This window comes from Emys orbicularis, chromosome 12, assembly GCF_028017835.1.
Source record: "Emys orbicularis isolate rEmyOrb1 chromosome 12, rEmyOrb1.hap1, whole genome shotgun sequence".
In the NCBI taxonomy this organism is placed as follows: domain Eukaryota; kingdom Metazoa; phylum Chordata; order Testudines; family Emydidae; genus Emys; species Emys orbicularis.
Window position 1 is genome coordinate 7,522,002 of NC_088694.1, and position 14,174 is coordinate 7,536,175.

Consider the following 14,174-nt stretch of genomic DNA (forward strand, 5'->3'; position numbering starts at 1 on the left):
CCTGAGGTCTCAGCCCATTCCATGTGCTTTGTGCTCCCTCCCAGACACATGCAAAATTGAGCTATTTAGTGACCAAAACAAAAATCAATAAACACCAATCAAGCCAGGATTTTGCCCAAATTGTGTGGCCTGATCATGCTGCTATAAAAACAGGGAGGGAGGTAACGTGACATCAAGTGCTCATTCATTTGGTTTTTTACTACAACTTTCTCAGCCACCCCAGTTCCCTAACCACGTTAATACATTATTTATATCTACATCATTTAAACGGGGTGCCCAGGCTGTGCCGATGGCTGTCGGTCTGTCTGTAGCCCCAGAGTTAAATGCTATGGCCCTACTATCCTGTGGAGTAACTGCTGCGCATAACCTGACAATGAGAACACACCGCTCCCATTCATTCTGCACTGACGCACTTGGTCAGCCACTGAAAGCAGAATAAATATAAACTCATCAATGCTTAGTCCATACCTCTCCCCAGCCTGCCAGCCCTTAGCTGCCATCCTACTTCCCTAAGGCTGCCCACCTTGACCATTCACCGCCCCCGGGGAACAGATGCTTAGAGCTCTGAGTTTTGCAATACACCTCAGCACAAAAGGGACCTAGATGAAAACAGGGAAGTATAATTTGAATCCCTATAATCATCATTCCATAGTCACTATATAGATAATTTATTACCTTACAATCTATTACACTGTCTCTCTGCATTATTCTATACACACGGTACTGGAAACCCCCATTCTCCCCACCTCCCCACCCAGCCAGCCATCCACATGTACCTCCTCCTGGCCTCTGGCAGCTGCTCTCTCCCTCTGTGCAGGAGTTTCTATTTCTCCCTCCCTCCTTCCCCATTCAGTACCATCTGGAGTCCCGGCTACTAGAAATGATTGATGAGGAGCCAAACCAATCCAGGCGGATTTAAGGTGGTGGCGTTATCCCAGCTGGACCAATAGAAGTGCATCCCCAGCGCAGGGTGCCTTTAAAACCGAAAGTAGCAGCGAGAGAGAGAGAGAGAGAAAAGACGAGCCAAGCCTCCAGGGGTGGGGTGGGGGCTAGGCTGGGGCCTTGTGACTCCCTGGGAGAGCCCTGCAGTGAGGTGGGTGAGCAGGGGTGGGGTGGGGTGACCCTGGGGAGAGGAGGATGGGGAAGGGAAGAAGAAAAGGGAGAAGGAAGAGAGGATGGGGAAAGGGAAGAGAAAGTTGGTGAAGGGAGACAGGTGGAAAAGGAAGAGAGGAGAGGCGGATGGGGGGCAAGGGGAAGGGAAGGGGGTGGACTAGTTCAAGGGGGCCGGTCAGTTTTATTTCCTGACCCCAGACACTGAAAAAGATTGTGTGTGTGTGTGTCCCCGTCCATCCTTTTGGGCATCCCCCTTTGTCTGTGCACGTCCTTCTGTGGGTTTGTGTGTATCCCCCTGCATGTCCCCCTTTGTGTACAAGCATCCCTGTGTGTGCATGTCCCCTTTGTGTGTTTGTGTGTGTGTCCCTGTGTGTGCACATCCCCCTTTGTGTGTGTGTGTGTGCGCCCCTGTGCGTGCACATCCCCCTTTGTGTGTGTGTGTGTGTGCACACGCACATGCATATTCGCCCGTATCCCTTTGTCTGTGTGTGTTTGTGTGTCTCTGCATCTTTGGGTGTGTCCCTGTTTGCGTGAGTGTGTCTGTGAGTCTGCATCTTTCCATTTGCCTACCTGTGTGTGTGTACGTGTCTGTGTGTGTACACGTGTCCATATCTGTGGGTGTGTTTGTGTGCGTGCATGCCTGTTTGAATTGGTGTGCGTCTGTTTTTTATGAAGTGGGTGAGATAAAATGCATAATTTCCTGTCCTGGCCAAGGAAAAAAAAGTGCCCTGGGGTTTCTGTATTTATGAAGAGATTCTTCTTTTGGTTTTATTGAAGCCCAGGCTCTCCGGGAGAAATGAGTCAATGCTATTTTCCAGGAAAGGCCAAGGTAGGGACACACCGCAGCTATTGTTCTCTGGCGTGTTTGGGTGACACACTCCAGCGTACCCATTATGCACAGCTGGAGAGTTCAGAGCCACGCCTCAAAGGCATGTTCCTTCTAAAATGTACAGTGCTGGCAAACAAATGAAGGAAACAATTACTGGTGAAACTGACAAGGCTGCAACCAGCAATGACAGATTTTTAGTCTTTACCACCTTCTAGTACAACAATGGAACTCAAATAAAAAAAATAAATATTTTCAAGGTTTATGTTATTTTCTTTTCATGCACAACCTGATTATCACAACATTTATCTTTATGAATAAAATAGAGGGGGAAATACACAGAGCAATAGTTCCCGCATAGCTAAGAATTCCAGCTGAAATACCACTTTACCATTAAAATGTCTGAAGAATAGCGCTGTCTCTCTCACCAACAGAAGTTGGTTGAATAAAATATATTGCCCTACTCCCTGATCTCTGAATAATCAAGGAAGAAACAAGAAGGTTAGCCAAAGGGAATGCATCAAATGCCCTGTAGGCAGAATGGGCCGAGTTTTCAAAATGTCCCGTCCGTCCGTCCCCCCCCCCCCAGTTGTTTGTGTAAATAACTTGCGTATGCAATTATTTTTCTGCATTGTCACTTGCATTCTCAAGTGATGGATTTTATACACATGGAAGTCCTGGTCTGAATTATTATGCATGGAGTCCCTTGACCCAGCACGGATGTCTGTGCCCACCACCACATTCAGGTTGTTCATGCTGTTGCCTGAAATAATCTATGCAAGGGGGTTGTATGCATGTGAGGCTGCTACCAGCCAAATCATGAGCATACATCAGTGTTTCAGCAGCTTGCATGGACTTCCGTTTTAAGGGCCATTTTGTTAGGCTCTGATAGAGGCCTCCCTAAGGGATGGGGGAGCAGGCAGATACCAGACACAGTGTTGGTACAAAATACTCTAAATATTTTTATTGATTACAATATAAACCCCACATTCACACTCCTTTCCTACTACACCAGAATCTGAAGAAGGAAACCCCAATGGCCTGTCGAAATTCAGTCCCATCACAAGGCATGAGGAGCTTCACGTTACACGCCTCTTCTTTTTCAGGACGCTGAGTCGATGTCTGATTCCAACTTCAGCTATAGCAAAGAACTTTTTTCATAGACCAGTCCGTTGCATCATTAGTTCTTTGCCTGTTTAAGCCTTTCATCCATAACTCCAGAAGAGCAGTTCCGGGCAGGCTGCCATAATCCAAAACATTCCATTTCCCCTTATAGACATGACCAAGTTTGTTTTGCACAGACAATTCTTGACCGCTCATAACCTTAAATCCTTGCTTCAGCTGCCAGCAGGCAACTCATGTCCTCATGTCAAGCATACAGCATTTATACTAGGCCCATACGGCCTACAGCGTATTACAACGTCTACATCACAACAATTTCATATTGTTTAAGAATTTGGCCCTGTGTTTGCATTTTAAAAGCTAAATCATTCCATAATCGTATACGTGCCTGTTTAAAGTAGAAGCATAACTTAAAGTCAGCCCATGCTGGCCATACACCTGCAGGAACGGCGGAGAACAGCAGGCACGCTGCAGCAATGGAGCCTTTCCCTTTGCAGTTCGGCTGCAGTGATATTAAACAATGGCTTGTTGATGACCAGACTGCATAGGAAGCTGCTGCACTTCTGCTCTGGGCCGTTCACTCTGCCCAACAGCAATTTGGAGATGCATGAGCCTCTATCAAGTTTTGCTCACACTTAAGAAACTAAATCAGAAGCTCCTGCTTAAACTTCTTAGGTGGAAGTTAGATGTGAGAGGCCTGTTGTCTGTGATATGCTGATGGCAGTAGCAAAGGGAAGGATTCCTTCGGGGACCTTCAAGGCTTTGGGCTTCACTTTTTGCCAAATCTTGGTTTATAAATAGGTCCTGGAGGTCACAATGGAGATTGAGGCCCCACTGTGTCAGGTGCTGTACATACACATGATGAGAGACGGTCTCCGAGCCAAAGAGCTTATATTCTAAATAAACAAGCACAAAGGAAGGGGAAGCAGAGCGGCAGAGAGATTAAATGACTAGCCCAAGGTCACACAGCGGAACAGAACTGAGGTTTCCTTGTCTATTGACTCATGTACTACTAGATCACATTGCTTCCTTTTTAACTGTCCACCCAGCCTGTGTTCAAGATTGCCTCCTCCCTGAGCCTCATCATGACAGATAACTATGCCCAGACACCACTGGCCTTTTAAGGCTGTCATGGCTGCAGGGATGCAGAGCTTATGTCCCCCGGGAAGTCCTCCTCAGTGCAGACCTCCCTCTAGTAAGCTTTTGAATAAAGGCTTCTTTTGAACATTATTTATTTTGCTACCTTTCCTTATAGCATTCAAAATTGGGTGAGATATTTGTCCGATATAGACTAGAAGCCAGGGACCCTGTCCCTAACAGCTCTGCAAACTACTGTTCGATGTGGCACAAAGAGGTGTCATACACAGCAGGGAGGGGGTAGGGTGAGGAAGGGCATGGGCAACCTAGAGGAGGGACGGTTTTTATGCAGGGATTTGAATGAGGAATGGTAGTGGCTTGGCAGACCCAGTGGCACAAACTCTATTGGTAAAAGCACAGCTTAGTTGATAGAATAACTGCATCTACACTAGGGACTTCTCCAGCACAGCTCTGTTGGGCAAGGAACGCCTCTCTTCCCACCCCTGACTGGCACACCTGTGCCAGGAAGTAATCAGTGTAAATCATGTACACGAGGCTATGAACTGGGTAGCAGCTTCAGGAGAGGGGACACATTTGGTAGGTATGTTTAATGATAGAAAGATTAAAGAGCTAACAATTTTACAATTCCTGGGTGTCTCTCACAGCCCCCACTCTGACAGGTTCTCTGTTATCATCTCAGGTTCTGTGTGATACACCCTATGTCAGTAAAACATCTCTCCTGCACAACCCTTTGAGTTTACACACCTGTTTACCGACCCCAATACAGCTACATGCGTTTATACCAGCCGAGGATCTGGCCTAATTCAGACATTTAAGAGAGGGAGCTAGAAATGAACGAAGGAATTTTTCGCCCCAAATGCCATATGCAGCTCAAAAGCCACAGCACATTGGACCCCTATTATTTTGGAGAAGTCCTGCAGGATTCATCATTGCCTCAGGAGTTTTTATTTAAATTGCTTTGGTTTTAGTCACTGATTTCAATAGATGTCGAGAGAAAATCTCTCTCTCTCTCTTTGTTTGCAGTGAGAGCTGCAGCATGTTTTACCCAATGGAAAATGTATTTTATGCCTCCTCTGAAGGAACCAAAATATCAAGCTAGAGGCTTAACTACAAAGCTTGAAAGTGGCTACGCACCCTCATCATCAGGCTCATCAAACATGCGCAGGCTACTGAGGACAGTTACACCAGCCAGAGTGATCATGCTTGGTGACACTACACCAGGCATAGTGTAGTGAAGTTCCCAGAAGTTCTCAATCCTGCAAATTCGCAAAGCCCCTTCAGATCCCACAGAAATCAATGTCTTCCAGAAGGGACTCAGCACCTGCCAGGATTGGGCCCGTAAAAATGGTGGCTGATAATAACAATTTGATGCTAGAGCGTAAGAACCTAAGAGTAAAAATGGCCATAAACAAAAGTGATAATGCAGTGGTTCTCAAACTGGGGCCGCTGCTTGTGTAGGGAAAGCCCCTGGCGGGCCGGGCCGGTTTGTTTACCTACCAGGTCCGCAGGTTCGGCCGATCACGGCTCCCACTGGCCGCAGTTTGCTGCTCCAGGCCAATGGGGGCTGCGGGAAGCGGCGCGGGACAAGGGATTTGCTGGCCGTCGCTTCCCGCAGCCCCCATTGGCCCGGAGGAGCGAACCGTGGCCAGTGGGAGCCGCAATCGGCCGAACCTGAGGACCCGGCAGGTAAACAAACTGGCCCGGCCTGCCAGGGGCTTTCCCCACACAAGCGGCGGCCCCAGTTTGAGAACCACTGTGATAATGACTTTATTGACTTTCATGGCAGAAGCTGAGAAAAATATGAACAAAATAAACAAACAGCACAGAAAGTAAAAAATAAATTGAATTTAATTACTCATTCAGTTTTAACAATCCGTGGTGTTATAATAAAATAGCTCAAGAAAAGAGGTTTTTATGCTATTTGATTTTTTATAGAGTAAGTATCATTTTAATATAATTCTTTCCCGGATGGGTTCCTCCGGCAGGGTTATATCCCAGAGTTTTTAAGAGATTTGTGAAGTTCTTGGGTCATCTTTGCCACATTTGCTGATTATATCTTTGTTTACAGAAGGAGGTACAGTATGGCAATGTTGATTCACAGAAAGACCAGAAAGGAACACCTATTCTAACCTCCTGCGTAGCCCAGGCCAGAGAACCTCATCCAATAATTCTTGCATCAAGCCTATAATTTCTGGTTGAGCTGCAGCATAGCTCTTAAAAACATCTAGTCTTGATTTAAAGATTTCAAGTAATGGAGAATCCACCATAGCCCTAGATAAGTTGTTCCAGTAGATAACTACCCTCACTGTTAAAAATGTGTATCTGATTTCTAGTCTGAATTTGTCTAGCTTCCACATCCAGACACAAGATTTAATCATGCCTTTTTCTGCTAGATTAGAGAGCTATCTACTGTCAGAAATCTCCTCCCCATGTAGGAGATCACTTGTAAACTGTGATCTAGTCAACCCTTAACCTTCTCCTGGATCAATTAAATTGATGCCTTGTGTAGTCTGTAGCTTATACATTTTTGGTCTTCTTGTCCTTCTGTGCTCTGCTTGTCTGAAAGTCTGATTTTCTCTCTTCAGTTTACAAACCTATGGAGGGGAAAGGCTGAAATGTAAGTGAATTAAAAGGCAGAATATAGAAAATTAAAAGTGTGAACAAACTACTATAATTCTCAGACTAAACAATGCTTTCACATACTGGTTCTTCACTCTCACAAGGATGGTAAGAAAACCAAACAATGGGCATAATAATCAGTCTTATTCTCTTTTTTTTTTTTTTTTTGGACAGAGAGCTAAATTCTGACCTAGTTCCCTATATGTGGCCCAATGGGATCCCTGTATATATGTGCATCTGATGGGAAAAAATTGGCCAAAAGATTGGAATGATAATGAGGAATGGTTCAACCATAAACCGTTCTCTTTATAATCTCAGGATTGTCACTAAGCAGTGATGTTTCACATTTGTTTTCTCTGGAAGTATCTGGCCTAACTCTTTCTCACCTTTGCCAATATTTATTTTGGAGACTATCTCCTATCTATCAGTGAGATTTCCATGTCAGGCTTAAGCCAAGTTGAATGATTCAGCGTAACTTTTAGCCAACACCAGCAACAGCTGCTCTTCATAAAACGATTTAAAGGGTACACAGTTTCTGGTTGGCTGAGGCCTGACCTTCTATTTAGGGGTACAAATGTTGTGCCTGTAAAGAACAGTAGTCCAATATATGGACCTTCAAACCTGAAAATCATTCACACCCCGTTTTCCACATACAAAAAAAAAGTGTAACGAATAGCTAGTAATGATCGGGTTTTGTAAAGCACTGTCTAGCATTGATGTAGGAGTGGGAGTTGTGTAGACAACTTCCATATGTGTTTTTGAAAACAACACTCTAAGGCTATGTCTATACTACAGCTTATGTTGGCAAACGTATGTCACTCAGGAGTGTGAATACCCCCCACCCCCCGAGTGATGTAAGTTACACCATCATAAGGGATCGTGTGCACAACGCTATGTCGGCAGGAGAGCTTCTGCTGTTTGCAGAGGTGGTTTTATGACGCTGACGGCAGAACTCTCTCCCATCAGCATAGAGCGTCTTCACCAGATGCACTGTAGCGGCATCGGTACAGCTGGGCCGCTGCAGTGCTGTACATGTAGCCATTCCCTAAATCTTCATCGGACAATATAGAACACGTCACATTGTGATAACTCAGTAAGACCACACTGGGTTTCGGAAATGCAACATTATAATATATTCTATTCAGAGTCTTGAACTGTGTCCATCACTATGGTATCTGAGGCTCAGATCACCTGGGAGTTAGGTGCCTAAATTCCTTTTAGGATCAGGGCCTCAGTCTCTTCCAGGTAGCGTGACCAGACAGCAAATGTGAAAAATCGGGACAGAGGGTGGGAGGTAATAGGAGCCTATATAAGAAAAAGAGCCAAAAATCAGGACTGTCCCTATAAAATCGGGACATCTGGTCACCCTACTTCCAGAAGAGCATAAAGGCATGTGACTAGTAATTATCATCTGTATTCTTATGATATATCACTGACGATTCTGACAAGGCTCAAGATTTCCTAAAGTCACTAATGATTCTGGGTGCCTCCATTGTAGGGTGCCCCACTCGAGACACCTGATTTGCAGATGCTGGATGCTTAGAACTTTCTGCAGTTTTTGACCAAGATCTGTAGATGCAAAATAATGACACTGAATAGATTGGCACTCTTTTTGCATTACATTACACATTATGTTCTCCTTTACGAGAAGCTGTTGTACACATTCTTTTATCTTATTCTCTTTAATCAATAAGGTAACTAGTACAATCCAGCATGACTTTAGTTGTAAATACATAGGTTGTGGAATCTCCATCATTGGTGATTTTTAAGAGCAGGTTAGACAAACACCTGTGTCAGGGATGTTCTAGATAATACTTAGTCCTGCCATGCGTGCAGAGGACTCGACTAGATAACCTCTCAAGGTCCCTTCCAGTCCTACGATTCTATATTGTTTGAAAAGGTAAAGAAGATGAGTTGGGATAAAGTTTTCTCTGAAAGACAGATCTTTCATGAGTAGCTGTTATGGAAATCCTCGTTACCCTTACTCCATATATATAAACTATTGTACTGTTTGACATGTACAAATAATAACTACGACACACCCTAACTTTAGTGAAAAGAGCACAATGAAGAAGTTTTATCTTTTCTTTTAGATATTTTTTTGAAAGATTCCTGAGGGGCTTAACTTCTTTTACACAAGTCTTCTATGAAAGGATGCTTCAGGCATCCACAGCCCAATAAAATAAGGAGAGATTTAGAATGTATCAAAGCAGCACTTCAGTTGTGTTAAAGAGCATTATTGGAATTAAATGTGGCATAAAATTGAAAAATGCCATGGAAGAGTCAAAGGAATGCATCACCCAAACAACCCAAAGACAAAAGAGTTTAACTCCAGTGCATCAACAATAGATAAAATCCCGAACGGTTTGATGAAGCGTATACAAGATACAGCAGTTTGGAGTGAATTTTAGGGGCATTTCGGGCTCTCCTCTGCTTCTTACTCCAGATCTGTGGTCTCTGTTTAAGTGCTTAGTTTTCCCTGCAGTGGTAGAAAACAAACTGTTAATAACTCTTGCTTTAGCCTGAAGGCAACCCGGAGTGCCAGAACAACACAGAAGGACTGTATCTTGCAGACACGAGAAAAGCAGGGCTTTAATAGAAGGGCACTGGTTTTCCTCATCTGAATATTCTGGTGGCCAAGAATGTTCCTGAATAGACAATTAAAACATTAGCATAAGGGACAAGCCACCTCTAAGAATCAGGTTCACAGCTTTATGCAACCTGTTCAGCCAATCGACTACAGGGTTCTTCCAGGCTGCAAAACTTTAAGCTCTTTTATATCTCTCCTTGAAACCCAACTCTGTCACGAGGCCAGGAAAACACTGGCTCCTGGCACTGGCAAGCAAATAGCGAGCTGTGAGTTCTGTTTGTCTGCTGATCTTTTTTTATTTTGTAACACTATCCTCCCACCCTTCCCCACCCTATTGGTCTTGTCTATCTGTCACGTAGACCGTGAGCCCTTGGAGGCAAGGTCAGTCTTTTTTGTTATATGTTTACATAGTGCCTAGCACAGTCAGGCCATGGGCCTTGATTTGGATTTATAGGCAATACACTCATGCAAACAGCAAATAATAACAATAATAATTAAAGACATCAGCTGGACCCTGGCATGTGGTAAACCCTGCACAGCTCCAAAAACTGGGAACTGTTGGCACCAGGGGGCTACTACCCCTGAAATGGAGCTTTAATTGCGCCCAGTGGAGCAGATTACTGTCATACCAGTGAAAAAGGTCCACAGTAATTATCTTACATACACAGCAGTTTATATGAGAAGGAATTATACAAGCGGTAAAGGTTACATTAAGCACATAACTCCTATGTTAGACATGTAAGAACTATACATTAAGAGCTATACATTCCTCTTAGCGAGTCTCTCTTAAGATTACAGAAATCTTAAATTTAGATTTGTTGTGTATATAGATACTATGATTACAATCTAGAATTAGCCATTTTATATGTTTCGGAACATTGTGACATTTTTGTGTTGATTTGGTTATATTAACCCATATTTATCCTTCCATATATTACACATTGTCCCCATATGAGGTATGGCATCTTAAAGCATATTTATGTTAGGGTACTTTTGTTCAGACACTTTAAATACAGATTTATTACCAGACCCCAGTAAACATGTGTTCTATGTGCACCAATTACATTTTTATTGACACATTTTCATATTCTCAGTGATGTTATACAATTTTACAGCGGATCCTATATTTATGACTGGAATTTTAGTTTCATTTTAAAACCAAACCCCTTGAATTATATATTCTTGGGGTGCTTTTTCCTGATGATGGTGTGTCTGAGGGGTTTCTTCATGTGGTGTATGTGGGTCCCACAATTCCCCAGTTTTGATATTAATTGCTTGGGATAGGTTGTCCCCCAATGCATATGCACCATTTGTTACACTTGAGGTCCCTTTTGTTAGTTGGATTATATTCCCTCTTAACTACTAAAGCCTGTTTTCCTGCGGCTTCTTGGCACCCTTTTGTTAATATCTTGGATGTTAATCCCTGTGCCCACACAGAAATACATGCCTTATTTGGTACATGAAATGTCCACATCCCTGAGTGTTTTTTATGGCCTCAAAGGGAATGACAGATTCTGTTACCATAGAGTGCCAGATTTCCACATCTTCCACAGTCTTCATTCTTATCATCCCCTTTACCGGGTTTAGCAACTTGATATTCCTTTATTGAGTTGTGGAGAGTTTTTGTACTGGAAAATCAGTTACCTGGATAGAAATTTTTATTCCCTTTTACTTTGCTTTCTTTTAGCCTTTTTTCTCCCTTTTGTCCTAGTGAAATAAATGCTGCTAGAGTAAACATTATCAGGGGAACAACTCTAAAATGACTTCTGTACAATACTTTTTTTTTTTTTTTTAGAGGTTGGCTTCAAGTTGTTGCCCACAGTAAGGTTTACTCTGGCTAGGACTTTGATTAAATCTGCACCATTATCTATCCCAATACTGGAATTCAGACTTTCCAAAAGCTTTTTTTCTTTTTTTTTAACTTTCCCCTCCTCAGAGAAGTAAGCCTGGTAGTAGTAGTAGTGTAGTAGTAGTCTCTCCCCCTTTCCGTCAACCTGCATTAACACCGCACCCAGCCCTGTGTCTGAGGCGTTGGTGAACACCATAAAGGGCTTGTCAAAGTCTGGGTTTACCAGCACCAGGCCCTTGACCAGAACCTCCTTCAGAGCACAGAGAGCCCTCTGGTACTGCTCTGTCCAGACCACCTTATCTGCTTACCCTTCTTACATAGCTCAGTGATGGGGGAGGCTATGGAGCTAAAGTGGGGTATGAACCTCCGGTAGTAGCCAGCCATCTCAATGAAAGCCTGGACCTGCTTCTTAGTCTGGGGAGCGGGCCAATCTCTGATCACCTCCACCTTGGCTGGCTCTAGCTTTAGGCAGCCGCTCCCCATTTTGTGGCCCAGATATGACACCTCTGACATCCCCACCTTGCACTTGCTGGCTTTTATAGTCAGACCTGCATCCTGGAGCTGGTCCAGTACTTGTTTAACCTAGGACACATGGTCCTCCCAGGTCTGGCTAAAAACACAGATATCATCAATATACGCCAGGGCAAAATTCTCCATCCCTTTGAGTAACTGGTCCACCAGGCGCTGGAAGGTGGCAGGTGCCCCTGTTAGGCCGAAAGGTAGGACCAGGAACTTGTATAACCCCAGAGGGATGATAAAGGCAGATTTCAGCCGGGCCTCCGGATCCAAAGGTACTTGCCAGTAGCCCTTGGTGAGATCCATAGTAGTGAGATAACAAGCCCCGCCTAGCTTGTCAGGTCTAGGCATGGGGTAGGCATCAAACTTGGTGATGGCATTAAGCCTCCTGTAATCCACACAAAACCGGAGTGACCCATCCTTCTTGGGGACCAACACCATTGGAGAGGCCCAAGGGCTGGAGGATGGCCGGATCACCCCTAAAGCCAGCATGTCCTTGACCTCTCTCTCCAGGTCCTGGGCTGTTTTCCCAGTGACCAGGAATGGGAGCATCTTACAGGAGGGTGGGCTCCTGTCTCCACCTGGTGGACAGCCAGGTTAGTGAGCCCAGACTGGTTGGAGAACAGCTGCTGGTAGGAACCCAGCACCCCTCGGATCTCTGCCTGCTGGGCAGGGGTTAGCTGGTCAGAGAGGGAAATTGATTCCAGCAAAGGGCCGGCCCCTGTCTCAGGGAATAGATCCACCAAGAGATCATCTCCCTGCTCCTCCCACTGGCCACACACGGCCAGTACCAAATTCTCCCTGTCAAAGTACAGCTTCATCATGTTGACATGGTACACCCGGTGGCTGTGAGCCCGGTTAGACAGTTCAACTACATAATTCACCTCATTCAGCTGCTTGATGACCTTAAAAGGACCGGGGCGAGGCAGCGTGTAGTTTGTTCTTTCTCACGGGAATGAGAACCATCACTTGGTCCCCGGTGGCATAGGAGCGGGCAAGTGCTGAGCGGTCGTACCAGATCTGCTTCCTTTGGGCCCTGGCTAGATTCTCCCCAGCCAAGTCCATGAGCTCAGCGAGCTTTTCCCGGAAAGTCAGTACATACTCCACCACTGATTCTCCATCGGGGGAGGCCTTCCCCTCCCATTCGTCCCTCATCAAGTCCAGGGGTCCCCTCACTCTCCTCCCATACAGCAACTCAAAAGGAGAGAACCCGGTTGATTCCTGGGGCACTTTCCGGTACACGAACAGCAGGTGGGGTAAATGCTTGTCCCCGTCCTGCGGGTGCTGGTTTATAAAGGTTTTCAGCATCATCTTTAGGGTCCCATGGAATCTCTCCACCAGCCCGTTGGACTGAGGGTGATATGCTGAGGCCCAGGTGTGTCGGACCCCACACTTCTCCCACAAGCACCGGAGCAGAGTTGACATGAAATTGGAGCCTGGGTCTGTAAGGACTTCCTAGGGGAACCTCACTCTGCTGAAAATGGTCAGCAGTGCATCTGCCACAGTGTCTGCCTCGATAGAGGACAAGACCACTGCCTCAGGATAGCGAGTAGCGAAATCTACCACTACCAGAATGTATTTTTTCCCTGTCCGAGTTGCCTTGCTGAGAGGTCCCACTATGTCCACAGCCACCTTCTGCAAAGGCTCCTTTATGAGGGGCAGAGGCCTCAAAGCTGCTTTCCCCTTGTCCTGGGCCTTCCCCACCCTCTGGCAGGGGTTGCAGGACCTTCAGTACTGCTGGACGGCATCAAAGACCCCGGGCAGGGGTGAAAGTAACTTAAAGGACTTACTGGTACGCCAGAGTCCTGAGCGGGGCGTGGCCTCAACCGAAAGAGGCGGGGCCTCAACCCGAAGAGGCGGGGCCTTTCGAGATTTAAAGGCCCTGGGGCTCCGGCTGTGGCTGGGAGCCCCAGGGCCTTTAAATCACCCTGGAGCTACCAGCTGCAGAGGCGGCTGGGAGCCCGGGGCGAATTAAAGGGCCCAGGGGGGTTAAATCATCATGGGAGTGGCTGGAGTCCTGGGCCCTTTAAATCACTGCCGGAGAAGCCAGTCCAGTCCGGCACGGCGTACCAGCTCTTGCCGGTACGCCATGCCGGACCGTACCGGCTTACTTTCATCTCTGACCCCAGGCCAGTAAAAGTTACATAGCAGCCTCTGCCTGATGCACTGGATACCCTGGTGTCCTGAGAGAGAGACATCGTGGGCCAGGTACGGTAGCCTGCGGTAGTACTTCTGGGGGACCACTAGCTGTCTTCTGATCCCCCATGGTTCCACTTCCCCTTGGGGATTCCATTCCCAGTACAGTAATCCCTTCTCCCACAGAAATCTTTCCCGGCAGCCTTCCCCCAGGGGTTTTGCCATGCTGTGGCCCACAAGTTCCCTCAGCTTTTCTAAGGAGGGATCCTTCCGCAGCTCAGCCTGGAATTCAGTGGCTGGGGATG